General features: G+C 40.4%; 1 long non-coding RNA gene across 2 annotated transcripts in view; it reads right to left on the bottom strand.

Annotated features, from left to right (window-relative positions):
• LOC127666776 (uncharacterized) overlaps positions 1–22,254 on the bottom strand; it is a 23,314-nt gene extending 1,060 nt beyond the window's left edge. The window contains exons 1-5 of one of the 2 annotated variants that reach the window (XR_007973709.1): positions 22,063–22,245; positions 17,966–18,214; positions 7,494–7,570; positions 5,177–6,703; positions 1,446–5,092 (exon numbers count right to left, since the gene is read on the bottom strand). This is a non-coding gene — a long non-coding RNA (uncharacterized LOC127666776). Of the gene's footprint in view, positions 1–1,445; positions 6,704–7,493; positions 7,571–17,965; positions 18,215–22,062 lie in introns of those variants that run through there. The other variant, XR_007973710.1, reaches the window with a different exon arrangement.

Below are 22,254 nucleotides of genomic sequence, written 5' to 3'. Positions count from 1 at the left end.
AGAAAAAGATTGAGCTAAGACCCTTTAACCAAGGTGAAGTGACACAAAGAATTGCTTCCCCCCTTGAACAGGAAACTCAGCCCTGGTTGTCATAGTTCCTTAGTCTGCCCAATGCCATACCAGAATTAAAGATTTTCTATAGCCAGGTAAAGACCCCCTCTCTATGATTCCCTATTTATTCAAGAGAGTGAGGACTGATGCTCTGAAATCTATGCACTCCAGGCACACCAAGGCCAGCCCTGTGTGCTTTGGGGAGGGCAAATGTTCTCTGTTGGAAGCAACGTCCTGAAAAAATGTCTCAGTTGAGGGCCCCTTTCTGACATGACTTGAGCTAGTGCTCTCTCTCTCTCTCTCTCTCTCTCTCTCACTCACTCACTCTCTTCCTCCCTCCTTTCCCCCTCTCTCTTCCTCCTCTCCCCTCTCTGTCTGTCTTTGTCGCCCCTGCTTCTTTCTTTCTGTCCTCTCTCTTACTCTCCCCTCTCTTCATCATTCATTCTGGCTTACATAGTTATGTCTTCCTAGGTTCAACTCCTGCTAACTGCAGAAACCAAGAGTAGTTGAATAAGGATGTTTTTCATGCTGACATGTCTTTTGAAATATTTGCTCTATAGGAAAAGTGTTTTCAAGTACCAAGATCCCCGGTGAAACTTATAATAGCAGAAACATTTCTTTGCGAGGTTGAAGGGTGTAGCATATGAGAAAATGATCACTGTTGGCTGGCACTAGCCTGGGAACGTTTCCTAAGGGTGTGACATTGTGTTAGGAGTTAATAAGAAAGAACAAACGCTATGCCTCCATCTGTTATGGAATAGGACCTGCACATTTAGCATATTAGATAATGAACTTTCCATAATAGTAGCTGGATGGATGGATGGATGGATGGATGGATGGATGGATGGATGAAGACTGTCCTTCAGTCATTTGAAGGCTCTATAGCAGTCTGGAGTACACCACAGCAAGCACAGTAACAGGATAGAAGGCATGCTAATATATTCTACGTACAGGGTTGTCATAGAAAAGAGAAGTGAAGACCTCTGAGACCAGTAAGAACTGGAAGCTCAAATACCATCTTAATAGGGGAGAAAGCAAGAAGGATGCAGACAAACTAGTAATGAATAAGAGATCTTGACTGGGCCCCCAGACAAATGAGTGACATCATAATTTGCCTGTGCATGGTATTAACCTCCAGATTTGTATCTTATTGCCTGGGTTCATTCTCTGATGAGATTCCTAGGATGAGGTTAGGTCCATCCAGTTCCATTCAGACCTGCCTCCTCCAAGCAGATAAGGGAAGCTCTTCCCTTTATTCACTCTGCTTCCCATGACCTTTGTGCAAATCTCCACCAGCCACTCAAAACAAACAAGCCAACAAATGATATACAACAAACTCCACACACCACTCATCATCAAGTGCTTTGTTTTTGTTTTTAAGATGTATTTTTATTTTATGTGGGGGAACGGGGTATGTACATGTAATCATAGGTGTCCTCAGAGACCAAATGCATTGAGTCTCCCTGGAGCTGGAGTTACAGGCAGTTGTGGGTTGCTCAGAGTGGAGGCTGGGAATGGAAGTCTGTGCTCTGGAAGAGGAGGAAGTGCTTACCTGCACTGAGTCATCTCTCTAACCCTTTAGGACTTCATTTCGCCATCCTCACTTGTCGGGTTTAAAGGTAAATAATGAGATTCTTTTTGTGCCTGGGAGAACCACACAAGGATCATGACATACTTTGCCTTGAATCATTTGCCAGTCACAATTTTGTCAAACTCTATGTTCTCCTAAGACAATTTAATAAAGATCACTTTCTCTTGCTCACTGAGTATTCTGAAGTTGAGATCATGTCTTCTCTTTCCTTGAGGTTCCGTGAAGTAAGTCTTAGGGCAAGCTTCAGACTACCATTCATAATGCATACAGAGCTATTAAAGGAAAGCTTGAAGAGCTACTCTGTGTTGGAATATGCCCCCAGGATTCTCCTGGAGAGAAATTAAGCTTCTAGAACATGGTTTGTACACTGCCCTTAGGACTTAGGTTGCAGGGTCTAGCTCCTGAGTGGTAGACGGGGCTCCCAGAGGAATGCTCAGACAGACAGACCACTTCAGTTGAGTGTCATTCCCTTCTGTTTTACCAAGCCGTAGGATAATTAATCACATTTATCACTGGACCTTAAGAGGATCAAGGTAAGGGATTAGCCTCTGTCTCCTTCTGCAGACTGAAATCAGGTCTACGTATTTTAAAGGTGCCCAAGGTCGTCTCCCAACTTGTCACTTGAGACAAGAGTCTGTTTGGAAAGATCATGTGAAGGGTGGTAAGAACATTCCTAGGGGAAGACTTGAATCTGAATCATGCGCAGTCTGGTCACATTGTAACAAGGTACCAAGAAAAACATTTCTAGGTGACCCTGGGACAATTCTGCATGGAGTGTAAGGTTTTGAGTCCATCCTGGAGCCATGGTAGTTGGCCTGGGACACTCCAGGAATGTTCCACTTAAAGGTGTAAATGGAAACTCCTTCTTTTTCACCTTGCCACTGCATCTACCATCTTCTAATAGCAACAATTAGTACATGCTCTATTTGTTGGCCACTGTGTTAAGTCTTTCACGTGGGCCAGATAATGTTCCTAATAACTAATGGAGGTTTTCCTCCATTAGAGGCAGTGAGGTCAGAGAAGTTAATTAATTCATTTGGATATCGAATGAATGTGACTGAGTAGGGATATATGCCCACCCAACCCTGTCCCAGCAGCCAACCATCCTCCTTCCAAGCCACTATGCTCTCTCTCATGTAAACCCACAGTCTGCAGTTGAGGAGCAGGGTGACTCAGTGAGACTTCTTACCCAGAGACGGTCTGACCCTCACCAACACTGTTTCCATCCTATGTCCAGCTGGCATCGTTGCCTTGTTGGACAGTTGTTCAAAGGACTAAAATAAGGCCTAAACAGGAAGTCTGGTGGGATGGGGGGAGGCGGAGGGTTTATTAATGGAGTCAAAGGTGTCCCTTTCTGCTGCAAAATCTGCACTTTGCTCTGTACTCTATGCTGACCTCTGTGGAAGATAGGTAGCCCCTTGTTGGAGCTGAACCGGACAAGGGTCAGTGGAAACACAAGCTCCGACTACCTCGTGGCTATGTTGATTTTGGCAGGATCTGATAATGTCATTCTGTATGTGATATTGATCTCTTTATTCATGCCCTTTTGGGGTTGGGGAGGACAGAGCAGAAATGAAGACAGCATTTAACACAAAAATAATTAAGGTGCAAAATTTGGAGAGCAGGCCTGAGGGGTAGTCATTTTGTTTCTATAGACATTAGTAAGTTTACAAACAGATTAATGTAACGATAGCATTTTACTTAGCATTTTGTTCCTATCAGATTCAAGGCTCTAAACAGAGTTTGAATTTGCCATCCTGGCTTCTTGTCTTCTTTCTGTTACCTACTTAAGCAAGATACTTAGCATCTGTGCCTCAGTTTCTCAAGATTCATTTGTGCAGAATGATATGTGCTTAAAAGAGAGAGATGTGAAGATTAGAAATACTGTATATGGGGAAGGCTTTTAATAAACAGTGGCTAGTGTTAAAACTCTGGAACTCATTTCCAAGATTAGTGAATCTCTGAAGACTAACTGGATTATGGGAAAGGCTTAGACTTCTGGTCTTTATGGTTTCAAAATGGATGCAGAATGCACACAGGTCTATGCTTATTCCTGTGACTGTGAGCACACAAATTACAAGGAAGCAGCAGTCCTGCATCTGCTGCCCCACTCGATCTTTACACCATTCCCAAAGCAGCATAAGACAGACATTCTTTTCTTCACTTAAACATCACGGTGCCAAAGATTTCCAAATTCACATGGTTTTCTTTTATAATTTACAAACAACTCAGCCTTCTAAAGCTAAACTGAGGGCTTGAGTTACCCAACTACATTAGAATTTTCCACTCATTTTTGTATTTCCCTATGAAGGTACATTACATATTAAGGATATTACGGTATAAGACAGTAGCACAGTGCCCCACTTGCTTACCTTGAACAAGGCCCTGGGTTCAATCCCCAGCACAAGAGAAAAGAAAAAGAAAGTACATGTTCAATTATTAGAATGGAATCTGATCTTTCATTATATTTAGAAACATAGAAACTATGTGCCAGAGAAGGAAAGATACGTTTATTTAAATGATAAAGAAAATCAGCAAATTGGGTGGAGCCTTTGGAAAAGGACACTTTAGTATATAACAAATATAATGAACAAAGACATCATGAAAATGCCCAGATGCTGCTAGTTAATAGCAGTACAACTGGACAAGTTAATCTTACCAGGATGATATTGCTTCAGTTCCTGAGTTTAGAATTAAGACTAACAGTATGAACCTCATAGCCTTACTGTGGAGACTGAGGGAGATAAGAGAGGCACACCAGGCACATATTTTTAAATGTTCTGTAGATGATAGGCCTCCTTTACTTCATGCACTAACTTGACAAATGAGCCTCCACAAGTCCGGTAACTAATGTCTGGGGGTCCTTCCCATACCCACAAACTGGAAGCTGTGGGTACTGAGCATGTGTGTTTGCAGTGTGTGTGGCAGTGTGTGTTAGTGACTCCCCACTTTAGCTCTCCTAAAGCAGAGCTCTTCCTTGAAGGGGTGCTGAGAACCTTCTGGTCTCTGTGAGGAGGCTGAGTCCCTCTGTAAAGGGTTGCCAGCAAGGGTGCTGATGTGATTCAAATGTTGGAGTGGCTTAGCTGCTCCGCATGACTTGGATGTTGATAACTGGTAGATGTGCAGCCACCGAAGTTCAGGCTTAATGCGAACACATGCTCTCCTAAGAACAAGCCTGGGACCATTAGCTCCCAGCAGGAAGCCTTTGAGTCTCTGCAAAATGATCAGTGGTTCACTTACTATGCTGCACAGAGCTCTGATGAATTTGGAGGCCCATTACCAACCATGGAAGCCTCATTCCTTGGGCCAAATTTGTATTCTACCTGCATGTTGGGACCAACTCAGGAGGGGGGATGCATTTCCCGATAGTCTTTCTTCTTTTCAGATCAGGTGGCTGAAGAGATTAAAAACCTTCAGCTTCCTCGGTATGTGTGCAAGCTTCCGAGTTACCTGTAAAAGAACACTGTTTCATAACCATCTCCTGTGTGACTACACTCTAGGGCACGCCCAGGGTCAACTCATTAGCAGAATTACCTTTCTCAAGCCCAGGCTGTGTCTGTACTGTTCAGTGTAGGCTCATTAACTAGGTCTGCGGGTTTGGCCCTGAATTCTTGGCTTACGGGAGTTCCAGTTCTTGCAATGCCCCACCCGACTTGTCCTGCTGAGAAAATACCCAGTTGTTTGTTTCTGCTTGGCTTTGGTTGACTGTGTTCTAATTTAATACCTATATTTAAAGTTATAACGGCAGTTAGATAATAGACCACCTTGATCCCAGGAAGGGTGCCGTAGACCAAGGGAACACCAAGGTTTCTAGAAAGGCTTTGCTCTCGGCTTCATCACAGGAACCATGGCATCCAATGCTCTTGTCTATCTAGTGGCTCTTTCATGCCCAGAGTGTAGTCTAGAAGCATCTACAGCTCTTTATTCTTCCTAAGGGGCTTGGTCCTATCCACATCCTTCGCTTTTCCTAGGGTTAACATTAGTTTCTTATTGTTGCCATGATAAATTAAACTCAATAGCTGAAAACAATACACATTCAGAGACCAGTGGTGTCCCTGGGCTAATTTCAAAGAGCCACTTTGGAATTTTCTAGAAGCTCTAAGGAAGACTCTTCACTTATTTTTTCCAGCTTCATAGTCTTGCTCTCATACCCAACTCCCCACCTTCACAGCCAGTGATCCCAGAGTGAGTCCATCTCCTGCTGCCATGTCTCTGATTCTTCCTGTCTTCACCACTCACAAAGAACCAGAGGAGTATGTGGGTCTCACTGCAAAGCCTACCTAACTTCAACTCAAAATCTGCAGTTGGAACCTTTATGACACCTCACATCAATTCTTTATTATGCATGTAATATATAATATGCCCAGGTCCTATTGTAATAGTCAACAATCTAATATGCCATTACTTTGCATCTTGCAGACATTAGCACTTTTCCATGAGGAAGAGCTTGCATAGGACCTTTACTGAAACAGGCCTGGTCACGTGCTATATGGAAGCAGCCTCACCCATTGAATTGTCTCCTGGTCATTGATGAATGCTCGTGATCAGCCTCCTTTGGCAGCCTTTCCAGGTTTGTGGTCTGGGTTGGCTTCTGGAGATCCCAGTGTCCTTTCCCTTTCAGATGACAGAGGCTGTGTATTCTTAGTAATCACCCATTCAGTCAGCTCCAGCTTGGAAGGAAATTTCACTCTGAGAAAAACATGGCTGAAGAGTTGGTTCTGAAGCTTTAACCTTCTGATTGGGTAGCATGTCCTGGGCAGATGTCAGCCCTGGGCTTGGCCTTGTGGTTGTTGGTATCTCTGGAGCGTATAAGTTGAGCTCCTTTGACAGCTGCAGGGATGGCATAGAACCTGGGACCAGAAACTGTAGCATACTTGTCTTTCTTTGGCCACAGTGCTGACCAAAGGTGACCTAAAGGTGACATATGACCTCAGTCAAGTTGGCAGGGTGAATGATGCTTATTGGACATTCTAGCCTTGTCAAGTTACAGTTCAGGAGGGTCCTGTGGTTAATTCTGGCCAATACAACATGAGGTGGGTGAGGCAGGGTGGCGAAGGATGCCTGTATAAGCACAAATGTGTTATTGGTCAGCCCTGAACTGAAGCAGTGGAAAGACCCCAGTCTAGCTGAAGCAGTAAAGAAAAGGGTATGCCCTAGACGCATGTCCACTATTCTAAGCCTCAGATAGCCAGTGGCATCCATTGGTCATATATTATATACAAGAATTACACTGGAGTGTTGAGTCTTGGGTCTGAGATTAATGGATAATAGCATTAACTGTTATCATATTATCATATTATTAGCATATTATCCCCAAAGGAGGGAGTCTCTTTGAGACTTTCCATAGATATCTGGGAACTAACTCTCTCCTCTCTCTCTCTCTCTCTCTCTCTCTCATATGGTTATGGCATTTAAAGCTTAGAAATTCATTTGTCAACTTTCTACAAAGAGGACAGGACTCATGTAAACATGAAACCTTTCAAATATGTAGCCACAAAATAAAGATGAAGAATCCTTCTAGCCACATTGAAATCTTTGAATATATGGAGGTAAAAAGGCTGCTTGACCCTTCCTCTTTCTTAATGTTGGAAAGAAATTTTTGTTTTACAAAAGCTAGTGTGAAGGATATTCTGCCCTCTGGAATAGTAAACACCCTCACAATCATGATTCTTTTCTGACTGACTCATATGACATTCTAGAAATAATCCTTTTTCTTCTCAGAAACACTTTCTCATAGATAGCAAGCTCCTATACGTCAGAGTTCTTAACCCAGTTTGTTGCCCTTATAGATGGTAAGTCTTCCATATTCTATAGGCAATTTCCTCATTGAATGTAATTTAATTCTTCTTACCCATTTCATTGGAAGTGAAGGTTTATTAAAACCCAGGGACTCTGAAATGTTCTTCTTTTGTTGTAACCACCGAGTTACTAAAAGGCAAAAATTTACCAATGATCATAAGTTAAACAATGACAGTGAATACTGATCAATACATGACTTGAAGAAATAAATAATATAGAGAAAATGGCATTGCCTTCATCTTACTATAAAACTCTTTCTAGGCATTTATTTGCTTTCTTGCATTCCCCTAAACATGAGTTTTGGCCTCTGGAAGTGGGTTTTCCCCTTCAGACATGACAGTATACAAATTCACCCACAGCCTGTCATTTGTTCCCAGAGGGAGCCAGAGAGAGGGTCCAATAGGAGTCCATTTTTTGGAAAGATGATAGTTTCTGTGCCCATGGAATTATACCAACATTGTAGTGGCTATTCTTGGTTGTTAACTTGACTATATCTGGAATGAACTACAATCTAGAATTGGAAGGCTCATCTATGATCCGAATCCAGAGGCTCAGAGATATAAGTTTCTGACCTGGATCTTAGCATGGAGATCTTGAAGCATGGTGGCTATGAATTTCAGAAGATTAAGACAAGGAGATCTCCAAGTTCAAGATCATCTGGGATTAAAGTCATGGAGGCACACGCCTTTAATCTGGGCCACACCCTCTGTTGGAGATATATAAGGACATTGGAAAAAGGAAGATTTACTCATTCTTCCTTGCCTACTTGCCTCATGGGACTGAGCAACTGCTAGATCCTTGGACTTCCATCCACAGCTGCTGCTACCCATTCTGGGGGAATTGGACTATAGATTGTAAGTCATCGACAAATTCCTTAACTATATAGAGACTACCCATACATTCTGTGACTCTAGAGAACCCAAACTAATACAGGTTCACTGATGGTCAAACCACTAACACGGACTTAATCTCCATGCTCTAATCAATGACACCAAATTCTGACCAGCACCCCTGGATATCTGAGCCACATTCAGATCTGGCCTGAGCTGACCTATCAATCCATGCAAATGCTCACACATCTTTTCTCAGAGATCCTGAACTAACCAAACGTAACCTCTAAACTTAGCAATGATTACTGGACTGCAGGAGGATGCCTCAGACTTTTTCCAACTTTGATCCCAACTGTGAGTTGGTGGACAAAATTAAATCTATACTCCAGTGTCCTTCTGGGAATTCAGCAAGCTCTATAGGAAAGACTTCAGTGAATACAGAATATCTTGACATGAACTTCCTTGTGTGAATGTGTATTTGTGGCTGAAAGTCTTTTCTCAATTTCCTTACTCAACAGACCAAAGCTGAAATATGTTCTAAAAGGATTAGCTGTCCATGTAAAGTATTACCAACTAGAGGTTTGCTTATATACTGTCTGATAAGATGCTATTGAGGAAGAATTTCCTTAAGTAATTTTTCTCCCTCTGCCCCTCCTCTCCTTCCTCATTTATGGGGAGGTGATAGGGAGAGTGGGTCCCTCTATGAAGCCTATAGTGGCCTTGAATTTAACATTCTTGACCCTAGCTTCTTAAGGGATAGAGTTAGAACATGTACCATTATACTGGCTTTCAACCTTTGACATTATTATTGATGACTATAATGTTAATGTACACACTTATTAGTTGGCAAATTGTGATAACCCATGTGAACATCTACATAGAGAATTCATATCTACATAGATATGAAGGGATCATCTAGCCTACACATTCAATTATTTTCTGCAGTGCTGGCCACTTCACCCATGCTGAGAAACAGTCTACCCTGAATGCCACCGAGACCTTGACCCATGTCATATCACCTTGGCTATGCTGATATGTTACAGGCCAGGCGAGCATCAGTTAGAACTGATGTTGTCTCATAACAGCTGCTGGGTACTTTGCATATTTCCCCATCTGCCCATGAACTGCTTCATTTTCCTTTTCGGTTTCACTTTCCTCTTCCTCCCCCCTTAGTGGCCTGCAACCACCTCTCAGAAAAAGAGTTTTTACATTCAAGTTCTAGACTTGAACTTTGGGAGAACTCAAACTGAAGTACAGTTTATTCTTTTGTTGTGGGGAAGAATGTGGGGTTGATAATGCCTTGTATGACACCAGCTATGTGATTCTGGGTCCAGTTCCTAAGCATCTTTCCCCACAGCTTTTTTTATTTGTACAGCAGAGAGAATGACATCACCCACATTCCAGGGTTATTATAGCAGCCATAGTGTAGGAGTTCCTCCTTATAATGAGGTGGAATCTGCCACCCTATACATTAGATCTTTGTGGGGAAAATGGCCAAGCTCTTCAGACCATAGCACAGTTAGGTTAGTGGTGAGACAGATAAGACATCAAGTTAGTGTTTCCTGGGAGTTCACAAGTCAGCGGCTAAGCTATTTCTCTGGGCCTGCTTTGCTTTGGGTTAGGAGGCCATTTGAAGTCAACAATTCTACTAAGTCTCGATTCAAAGAACAGGAGTGAGACAGATTATTTTAATAATTCCTGTAATGAATGGTAGTTAATTGTTCCCGAAATGCTAATAAATACAATACCTAATGCAATACTCTTTATAGTTTCCATTCTTTTCTGACAACCTGGGTTTATTACTCTAAATATACTGCTAATAGAAGTTGCCCCCTTTGATGTACAGCCCAATACCATGTTTCCATTTATTTGTGAATATGTAAAGTAAGTTTTAAGGAAGTGTTTAAAAACAGGGGTTGGGAGCCCAGTGAGTATTAGCTGTGGCTAGTGGGTGGCTGACTGTGTGTGCAATGAGTACAGGAGAAGGAGACTATTAAATTTTCAGGCTTCTTCTATCACTATCCATCCCACTCCCACCCTATTCATTTTTCCCTTTGGAAGATGCCTAGGCAAGGTAAGGATGGTGCACCCAAAGTGCCAGCCACACCAACAATTTCATTAGAGCAAGAGAACCCTGACTCCTTCCTCTGGCCTTTTGAAGTCTAGTTTTATTCATATCCCCTTGTGTTCCCAACAAGTACTGTGATCTGAGAAGCTCTGACTAAGTCAGGGAGATCTCTTGCTAGTTGATCCCTATCCATAAGCTCAGAAGTCCACGTAGTCCCAATGCTCCACTTCAGAGTGCCTGAAGGTAGAAATTGAGAGCAGCCCTTCCTCCGCTGTTTTTTCCTGGGGCAAATAAAGAAAGGAAACAAGGGGCAATAGGACAGGAAAGACAAGTAGCCACTAGGTACTTGCAGGTAAGAAGTGCACAAAATGGTTAGAACTTCTATTTCTTTGTCCTGATTACTTCTTATGGTCAACTTGACACAACCTGACTTGGATAGAAGGAAGTGAAACTGATGAATTGCCTCTTCAGTCAGATTGGTTTGTGGCCATGTCTGTGAGGGGACACCTTGATTGAGGACTGATTTGGGAGGGCCCCACCCGTTATGTCACCAATTTAGAAAATGTATTAGAGCCAGATCTTATGGTGACAATTGCGGTTCCCTCCTTTTAGATAACTACAGCTTGTGTCAAGTTGACATAAAACTATCCAGCACAATTGACACCTTGTCAGCTTGACCCACAAAAACGTCACTGTTTAGCCACAAACTTTCCTGTCTTTTTCATCCCCAAGATTACTGTCTAGTAATAACATGATAGTATAAAGTATTTTACAAACTTAAGACTCCCAGTCTTTACAAATTCAAACATTTTAAAATTCAATCTCTTTGCAAATCCAGTCTCTTTTAAAACCTAAAATTTCTTAAAATCCAGTCTCTTAGCTGTGGTTTCCAATAAAATTGAAAATAAGTTAAGTACTTCCTTCATCAAGAGAGAAATGCAGTCAAAATCAGATCAAATTAATGTCTAGTATCTGGGATTCATTCTAGATCTTCTGGGAGGAGTTGGTCACCCCATGGCACCAGCATTTACAAAATTCTAGGTTCTTCTGCTGCAATTGGGCTACACTTTCACCAATAGACTTTTCTGAGCTCATTTTATGATGGCATGTTTCAGCTTTTCCATATGACCCCAAAGTTCCAAAATCCTTCCACAATCCTCTCAAAAAAAAAAAAAACATATGATCACATCTATTATAGTAACACCCCACAATCCTAGTACCAAGACTTATATTTAACAGGGTTCCCCCACCATATACAACACATGCATGCAAACACACACACACACACACACATCTGTGTGTGGGGTGGGATTTATTGGGTTAACTTACAGACTACAGTTCAACTAATTCAGCCATGGCTGGCTATGAACAGAAAGTGCAAGAATTCAGAAGGTTCTCAGTTTGTGAAACTGGGTGTCTCAGCTGGTCTTCAGTAGACCCTGAAATCCTAAAGATGTAGGCTCCAATGCCAATGAAAATGGATGTGTTAGCAAGGCAAGGACAAGCAGGAAAAGAGCAAAAGTTTCCTTCCTCCATGTCCTTATATAGGCTGCCAGCAGAAGTTATAGCTGAGATGAAAGGTCTTTCCATCTCAAGATCTGGGTTAGAAATAAATCTTCATACTTCAAATTAAGTAAACAAAACAAAAACAAAAAACAAATAAACAAAACCAACCTGTCACTGATGTGCCTTCCAGTTTTGAATTTTAGTTGATTCCATATGTAATCGAGTTGACAACCTAACTGAGCCATCACATGCATGCACAGGCATGATGCCCATCAACACTATTTCCAGAATGCTTACATCTCCTAAACACAAACTCTGCACCTGATAACAGGACCATCTTGTCCCCCTTGTGCCCTGGCCTCTGATAACTCTATTTTATCATTCATCTTAGCTCATTTCTTTTTAATTGCTGTATTGCATTTCTTCAATAACTACCTTGCATATGATCTATTTCTCTAGTGGGCTAAGAAAATGCATTTATTTCCTATTAGTTTTATAACTAATAACCATAACTTTAATAGCTTAGATGACATATATTATTATTCTATAGTTCTACAGTTCCAAATTCCAGCCCAGTTCTCTCTAGGCTGATGTCAAGATATTAACGGCTGCACATTCTTTTGAAGGTCTGGGAAATAATTCCATTTCTGGTTATTTTTATTTTTTAACTAGAATTTTTTTCCTTTATTGAAAATAAACTTTTTTTCTTACATAATATATCCTGATTATGGTTTCCCCTCCCAGTTCCTTCCCACTTCCCTTCCATCCTGGATCCAGTCCCTTCCTGCCTCTCATTACAAAACAAACAGCCTTCTAAGGGAATATGATATGATATGATATGACATGATATGAGTAATATAAATACAAACTAACACATCAGAATTGAACAAAACAAACAGAAAGAAAAGAGCCCAAAAGAAAGCACAAGAAACAGAGACCGACTTGTTCTCACACTCAAGAATCCCATATAAACACTAAACTGAAAAGCCATATTATATACTCAGAAAACCTGGTATAAGTCTGTGCAGGCCCTGTTCATGCTGCCTCAGTCTCTGGGTTCATATGAACATTGATTATGTTATTTTATTGACTCTTGTTTTCTTGGTGTCCTCCATCCCCTCTTCCTCTTACAACTCTTTCTGCCACCTCTTCCCCAGAGTTCCCTGAATCCTGAGGGAAAGGATTTGATGGAGGCATTCTCTTTAGGGCTGAGTGTTACAAGGTTTTCGCTCTCTAAATAATGTCGGGCTGTGGGTCTTATATTCTCATTTGCTGCAGAAGGAAGATCCTCTGACCAATGTTTCAATCCATGAGATCCATGAGAATCTATAGCAGAATATCATTAGGAGTCTTTTTATTGCTATATTTTTGTTGTTGTTTTAGAACAAGTGTATTTGATTTTACCCTAGGTCCTTGAGCTATCTAATCTTAGGTTCTTGGTCTGTCAAGGAGAGCTGGGTATGGGTTCCATCTTGTGAAGCGGGCCTTAAGTCAAATCAGATATTGGTTGGCTACTCCCACAAGCTTTATGCCAAAATTGCTCTAGCATATTTGTAGCCAGGACACCATTGTAAATCAAATGGTTTGTGGCTGGCTTTGTGCTTACATTTATTTCCCTTTTGGTAGCATGCAGACTACCTTCCTATACTTTCTTAGCATCTCGTGGAATTGTCTCCAAAACTGATCACTTCCTCGAACACAAAACAAATCTCACCAAATACAAGAAACACAAAATACCCCTACATCTTGTCTAACCACTATGGATTAAAGCTGGATATCAACAACAACAGAAAGCTTACAAATCCCTGGAAACTAAACAACTCACTACAGAATTAAAAATTGGTAAAGATAGAAATTAAAGACTTTCTAGAACTGAATAAAAATGAATACAGAACACCCCCAAACTTATGAAAGACAATGGAGGTGGCTCTAACAGGCTACTAAGCCTAAGTGCCTTCATGAGACAACTGGAGAAACCTCATACTAGTAACTTAACAGCACACCAGAACTCTGTAGAACATAAAGAAAAAAATCACCCCCAAAAGAAGTAGATGGCAAGAAATAATAATCATATTCAGGGCTGAAAGCAACAAACAAAACAAAATAGAAACAACAAGAAAACAATATGAACAATCATTTAACAAAGTTGTTTCTTTGAGAAAAATCAATAAAATTGACAAGACCTTATCCAAATTAACTAAAGGTGGAGAAAGAATATGCAGATTAACAAAATTAGAATTAAAAAAGGGGTGTAACAACCTACACAGAGGAAATCCAGAAAAACCTTCATTCAACCAGATTAGAAAAATTTTACAAAAGTGAATAAATTTCAGCTGGTAGTGTTGTTACATACCTTGGAGGCAGAGGCAGGTAGATCTCTGTGAGTTCAAGGCCAGCCTGATCTAGAGCAACCTCCAGGACAGCCAAAGCTAAACAGAGAAACCTTGTCTCAAAAATAAAAAACAACAACAACAAAAAGGAAGAAAAAAAATAATTTTCTCAATATATACCACTTATCAAAGTCAAATCAAGACAAAATAAGCAATTTAAAAAGACCTATAATCCCTAACGAAATGGAGTCAGTAATTAAAACTTTCCCAACAAAAATAAGCTCATTGCCAAGATGGTTTTAAGGTCAGAATTATACTATCCTGAAACTAGAACTGTTAATGCCAATACTCCTCAAATTATTCCACAGAATAGAAAAAGAAAGAACATCATGCAATTCATTTTTTGAGGCCACAGTTACCCTGATATTCAAACCACTTAAAGACCCAACAAAGAGTATTACAGACCAATTTTGGTCATGAACATAGATATAAAATTTTTCAATAAAACATTTGAAAACTAAATGCAAGAACACATGAAAAAGGTCATCCACTATGTTCAAGTAGGCTTCATTTAGGGGTTGAGACATGATTCAACATATATAAATCGATAATTAAATCCATCATATAACAAAACTAGAAAAAAGTCCACATGATCATATAATTAGATGCAGAAAAGGCCTTTGACAAAGTCTAACACACCTTCATGAGAATAATCTTGGAGATATTACAACTACAAGGGGCATAATGTCAACACAATAAAGGCAATTTGCAGCAAGCCCATAGCCAACATCAAATAAATGAAGAGAAACTCAAAGCAATTCTACTAATATTAAGTCTATTAAAATAAAGCAAGACAAGGTTGTCTACTCTTTCCATACCTATTGAATATAGTACTTAAAGTCTTGACTAGATCAATAAGACAACTGAAGAAGATCGAGGGAATACAAACTGGAAAAGAAGAAGTCAACGTTTATCTGGCTGGTTTTGTGTGTCAACTTGACACAGGCTGGAGTTATCACAGAGAAAAGAGCCTCCCTTGAGGAAATGCCTCCATGAGATCCAGCTGTAAGGCATTTTCTCAATTAGTGATCAAGGGTGGGAAGGCCCATTGTGGGTGGTACCATCTCTGGGCTGGTAGTCTTGGGTTTTATAAGAAAGCAAGCTGAGCAAGTCAGGGGAAGCAAGCCAGTAAGTAACACCTCTCCATGGCCTCTGCATCAGCTCCTGCTTCCTGCCCTGTGTATGTTCCAGTCCTGACTTCCTTTGGTGATGAACAGCAATGTGAAAGTATAAAGCTGAGTAAACCCTTTCCTCCCCAACTTGATCCTTGGTCATGATGTTTGTGCAGGAATAGAAACCCTGACTAAGACACAAAGTATCTTTATTTGAAGATGAAATGATAGTGTACATAAGTGACTATAAAAATTTCACGGGGGAACTCCAGTGATAAATACTTTCAGCAAAGTAGCTGAATACAAAATTGACTCAGAAAAATCACTTTTCCTATATACGAATAGCAAACAGAGTGAGAAGGAAATCAGGGAAACAAGACTTTTCACAATAACCTCAAATAATATAAAATATCTTGGGGTAACTCTAACCAAAAAAGTAAACAATTCTATAATAAAAACTTTAAGATATTGAAAAAATTGAAAAAGGTATCAGAAGATGGAAATATTTTCCATGCTCATTGATTGGTAGGATTAACATAGTAAAAATGGCCATCCTACCAAAAGCAATCTATAGATTCAATGTAATCACCATCAAAATCCCCAACATAACTCTTCACAGATCTTGCAAAGACAATTTTCAACTTCATATGGAAACACACACACCAAGATAGCTAAACCAATCCTTAATAATAAAAGAACTGCTAGAGGTATCATCATCCCTGATTTCAAGTTATACTACAGAGCTAAAGTAATAAAAACAGCACTATGTTATCACAAAAAACAGACACATTACATTGATCAATGGAATTGAATTGAAGACCCAGATATAAATCCACACACCTATAGATGCCCAATTTTTCATAAAGAATCGAGAAATATACATTGGAAGACAGCATCTTTAACAAAAGGTGCTGGTCAAACTGGGTAGCTACACATAGAAGAATCTAAATAGGTCCGTAATTATCACCTTGCACAAAACTCAACTCTAAGTGGATTAAAGACTTCAAATTAAAACAGACAGACTGAACTTGAAGAGAAAGTGGGGAATGGCCTTGAATTCAATTGGCACAGGAAAAGACTTTCTAAACAGAACAGTCTTAGAACAGATGGTAAGACTGTGGGACCGTATGAAATTGAAAAGCTTCTTCATGGCATAGGAAACTATCATTTGGACAAAACCTACAGAATGGCAAAGATTGCTACTAACTACACATCTAATAAAGGACTATCGTACAAACTATATAAAGAACTCAAAAAGCTAGGCATCAAGAAAACAAATAACCCAATTTTAAAATGGGATACAGGTGTAAACAAAGAATTTTCAAAAGAGGAAACTCAAATTACTGAGGAACACTTAAAGAAATGTTCATTGTCCTGAGCCATCAGGGAAGTGCAAATCAAAACTACTTTGGGTACCCATCGAATGGCTAAGACTAATAAAAGGAATGATAGCTCATGCTTGTGAGGTTGTAAAAGGAAACACTAATCCACTGCTCATGGGAGTGCTAACTTGTACAAATCACTATGGAAATGAGTGTGGTAGTACCAAAGGAAGATGGGAATTGATCTGCCTGAAAATTCAGCAAGATTATTCTTAGGAATATACACAAAGGATGCTTCCTCTCTCAAGGATACTTGCTCAACCACACTCATTGCTGCTCTATTTACAATAGAGAGAAATTGCAAACAACCTGGATGTCCCTCAACAGAAGAATGGATAAAGAAAGTGGTACATTTACACAAAGGAATATCACTCAACTTGAATGAGGTAACCCAGACCCAGAAAGACAAATATTAGCTTTATATGTGGATATTAGCTGTTAAATCATTGATAATCATGCTATAGTCCATAGACGCAGAGAGGTTGTGTATAGCGCAAGGTACTAGGGGGGACAGATAGATCTTGTTAGGAGATGAAAATAGCATAGGTAGTTATGGATGGATGGGGATAAAGAGAATCCAGTGGGGATGGAGAGGAGAGATGGGAGAAGGGATGTGGCAAAAGACAGAGACAGCTAGAATTAAGGGCCATTTGAGAGGTAGCATGGAAACCTAATATAGTAGAAGCTCCCAAAGATATATAAATATATAAAGTTACTCTGAACAAAGTCACCAAATAATGGGGGAGACAGAACCTCAAGTGGCCATCTCTTGTCAGTAAATGAAACTTCCAGTTCAGGATTAGTTACATTTAATTGAATTGCTGGTCAAAAGGGTCCCATGAGAATCCCCAAACTACCAAGGCTGTCGCCAAAGCTGTAGGTTGCTCTCTACAAACTGGCAGCAAGAGGCCATTGCTGAAGACAATATCCACACAACTCACTGAACATGGAGAAATCGATCTGGTATCTACATAGAGCCTTCACCCCTTTTCTGGTCCTTTCTACCAGCCACAGGCAGTTCACATCCCTTGGCCTCCCACTTCCATTGTCAAAGGCAAGAGTACGGTACTAAGGTGACTCTGCTCCCATTGTTACACCTTCTCTCTAACTCTTTTGTTTCCTTGTTTATTTTTGGCAACCCGTATGATTACACTGGGTATTCTCAGATCCACTTCCTATGTTATGGTCTTTCTTCCATCTGTAAATATATTTTTCTTTTGCTTTGTGGTTACTTACAAGATAGAGATTAGGATGTGAGCATCTTCAGAGAAGCCGTTATTTTCCCAATCGGTTGCTAGAACAATGCAACAGTTGAAACGAACCTTTCTCTTCATGCTCACATCTGCGAGTTCTCCAGGCAGTACATCTGCAGTGGAACTCTCTGTCCCTTCTTTGATTTTGAAGGTCTTTTTTTGGAGTCAGATCTGGTCTTTATTTTTGGAACAACCACCAACGAGATGGATCCCAGAGAACTCAGGTTCACTCCTACCGCAAGGGAATGGAAGTAATGACACTGCCTTTCAGGTCAGGCTCTGTATACACTCCCTTCAACGCTTATACTTTGGACGTTTTATGGTCCTGATAACTGAGAGAGAAGCTAGAAGGTTCCACAGTAGACCAGGGAGGGATTAAAAGCAATGCTTTCTAAGTCCTGTGCTAAAAGAGGAGCTGCCTCTGTTAGTGGAGGAAGGTTGGCTAGGGCTGGGGAGATGATGGTTCTGTAGTTAAAGTCCTGTCATGTATGACAGATGCTCATTTGGGCACTTCCCCCTTTAGCTTTGATTCTTGTAATTTCCTTAAAACCCAAAGCACATTCTTTGGCAATTGTGAGAGGGTGAAAATATCCATCTTTTTGATAAAAAATCTTTATTTTGAAGTAAAAAAAGTAACAAACAAGTCAAGTTCTACAAAAAGTGAAATTATTAGCTTAATAATAACTTGAGGGTCAAAAAAAAGTGGATAGATTTGCCTGTACGTCTTTGGGGCAAAGTGATCCCCTATTTTAGTTGCCTGTGATTGGATTTTGCAATCAACAGTTATAGCAATTTAATTGTTTACAGTTAATGAGGGATATTTAAAATAATATTCTTTACAGGTTCCATAGATGTACTAAGATATATTTAGGTGGAAAATCCTTTAGTAGCATCAGATGGTCACTGATGGGAAAATTGGGATAGGAAATACAATACTTAGAATAAAGGATTTTTTTTTTTAATTTTATAGATTTGAGTGGGAGAGGTCTCTGGTTTAGAGGCGAGTTTTGCAGTTTACTGAAAGAACTGGGTAAGCTATAAAATGGTCACCTAGCAAGCTAATCCTGCCCTAATTTGGGTTTAACGACTTATGGAAGATACTGAATTGGACAGGAGGTGCCGTTGATCCCATGTACAGGGGAAGCATCAGTCTTCTAACAGGGATCTTTCTCAGTGTGCCTCAGTTTGTTCCATAAATATAGTGTCTGGTTCTAATGGCATTTCCAAAGGGGGATAAAATCATTCCCAAGCAATAGTCCAATGTAGTGCCAGCTTTCTGGCATCCCCACTTTTAAGAGCCCATCAATAGAACAGTGTAAGTTTTCATAAGTTTTTCTTCTCTTACAAATGCCCAAAGATGGGTCAGCAAGATGGCTCGCTGGGTTAAGGAAATTGTTACCAAGCCTGAGGACATGGCTTTGATCCTCAGGACCTATATGGGAGAGGAAGAAAATCTACTCCCACAAGTTGTCCTTTGACCACCACATGAATACACACACACACACACACACACACACACACACCATTTAATGTAACAAAAATAAACAATTTGCTCTCCATACTTTTCTTGGCTTCATGGAAATTCATGAGCATAGGATATGGGACTGGGGGTAACAATGAGCTGGGATGAAATGCCCTCTGTCCATGTTACACTGTCAAGACGAGTTTCTATGATTTATTCCTGCTGCAGACTGTTCTTGGTATTATTTAATGTGACTAGGCTTTATCACAAAAATAGCATTGTGTGTGGGAGGGGATTAAAGGTACGCACAGAATGTAATATGTCCTGTGGCAGGGCCACAGGAATGGCCTTGAGTAGGGGCATGGTTTTCTTCTGGTGCCAGGATAAAAGTAGAATGCTGTGCTGAGTTACGGTATTGTAATGAGGGTGTTTTGAGAACAGAGTGTGAGAACCATTGCTTTTAGGAGGGTGGGCCATCCCACTGTGTCACCGACAACTCCGTCCTATAAACTATCTTCTTCCTCCTACTGGGGAAAGTATCATGGTATCACTTCATAAATGTGACCTTAGTCATTATCATAATATATTTTCCCAAATCTGCAAAGGGCCAAAATACTTCAAAGGGACTTGTGGCTATTGATGTAACATCATTAAATTCTATGAGAAACATGAAGACATAATACTGGCACTTCAGACTATTTTGGGCAAAAAGAATGTAAATAGACAATGTTTCAAACAGAAACATCTCCAACCTTCAGATATCAAAATAACAACTTTGCAATGGGCAGTATATCTGGGGGTTCTGGCCACGAAGAACCTCCAGTGGAATCACAAAGCATAGTGATAGAATCCAGGCTTAAAATAACAGTTTCAACTATTTTTAGAATTCTTTTCCTCCAAAGAAGGTCAAAGTAATGAAGATGTTTGGTCATTTTCTCCAGCCTGCTTCTCCTAGGTAGGGAGGTATAGGAAGGACTGGGCTGGAGAGGGATGGAAAAGAAGTCACTGTATGACCTAGTATGTCTTGCCTGACTGTTGTGTGCAGGACTGGGCACAGTGGGTAAGCACACAGGCACTGCATCAACATCTGTAGCGTTTTCTAGCCTCAGGGACTAACCTTTCTCTGTGCCACCTCCATAATATTATTCTGGGCTAATCACAGGACCTACTTCATAGGTTTCTTGTTAGGATTGTTCATCTAAAGTACTTTACATACCTGAGTTCCTCAATATCCTTTGGGGGTTGATAACATAAGTCATAGATGTCCAAGTTCTTATAAAATATCATTATAATGGTGTACAACATTTCATTCCTTCTGTACCTTTAAACCCTCCCCAGATTACTGAACTCATACAATGTGATATAAGTCAGAAGTTGTCATGCTGTGTTATTTACAGAATAAGTATCTGCTCATGTTCAGTATAGACACATTTCTTTTCTTAAATACATTCCATCTGTGAGTGCTTGAATGTTCATATGTGGTACCCACCAGAGTGGTGGACCCACTTAGAGAGGCACAGAATAGGTATTCAAATGCTACTGTTACAAACCAAGTCTTTAGATAAAAGTAAAATTGCAGGCAGAAACAGCGCATGGTGGAGGGGAAATGGTTTCTACAGCAAATGAAGGAAGGAAAGATTCAGAATTATGTGGAGGAATCCCTCAAGGCGAAAGTTGGGCATGACCAGAGAAATGGAGGCAGTCGTAGAGACCCAGCTTAGCAGAGCTTAGACATTAGCCAAAAATATATTTCTTCTTCCTTCCTTTCTTTTATTTTCTTCCTTCCTTCCTTCGTTCCTTTGTTCCTTCCTTCCTTCTTTCCTTCCTTCCTTTCTTTCCTTTCCTTTCCTTTTCTTCTCTTCTCTCTCTCTCTTTTTATTTACAAACTCATATTTTTACATAAGTGATGCTGTTGGAAACTTAACTGAACAGTGATTAGGATGGTTGAATGAAAGACATGTACTGTAAATATTGTGTTTTGCCTTTCAGCAGGGGTCAAGTGTCTGGAGTCTGATCAGGGGAAAGGAGATGAAAAGAAAATCTTCTGTGGAGTCAGTCTAACATGAGAGGCCTACTTAAACAAAGCTAACGGACCCCAAGGAGTTTTCTGCTGCTCATAGTAAGGCGAAGGACCCAAGGCATAGCCTGGAGTGCTAGAAAGGTCTTAATAAAAAGAATGTTGGGGCTGGGGAGAAGGAAGACTCAGTTGGAAAGTGCTTGCTATGAATGAATGCATAAAAGCCTGAGCTTGGAAGCCCAGCACCCATGTAAAAAGCAAGCTATGGCACTATAATCCTAATGCTGGTGAGACAGAGAGAGAGGAATCCCAGGGCTTCCTGGCTGGCCAGTCTAACTGAATTGGTGAGCTCTGGGTACAAGAAGAGACCCTGTCATAAAACATAAGGTAGAGAGCAATAGGGCATGGATGACACCTGGCCCACATTTATAGCTTCTTCATACATAGGCATATATGTATATATGCACCCCGCACACAGCGCACACACATATACAAACATGAACACAAGCATATCTTTCATACACACTGATATATTGTGTTAAAAAAGAACACTCTCACAAAGACCATTACTACTTCTCACAGAGCAGCATTTGATACCTACCTATGTTAGAGATATTTAGAAGAAATCTTTGAAAGTATCTCTTCGATATGCTTGAGGTTCTTGTGCCCTAGATGAGGACTATTTGGGCACAGCATGTCTGTGGGGGACTTATCTGGAAGACACTGAGTACGTGGCCTCTTGTTGCCCAATAAACACCAAGTGAGGAATGTAGATAAAGCCGCTGAAGGTCTG

The sequence above is a fragment of the Apodemus sylvaticus genome, chromosome 16 (genome assembly GCF_947179515.1).
Source record: "Apodemus sylvaticus chromosome 16, mApoSyl1.1, whole genome shotgun sequence".
In the NCBI taxonomy this organism is placed as follows: domain Eukaryota; kingdom Metazoa; phylum Chordata; class Mammalia; order Rodentia; family Muridae; genus Apodemus; species Apodemus sylvaticus.
This window is presented reverse-complemented; position numbering and strand designations above follow the sequence as displayed.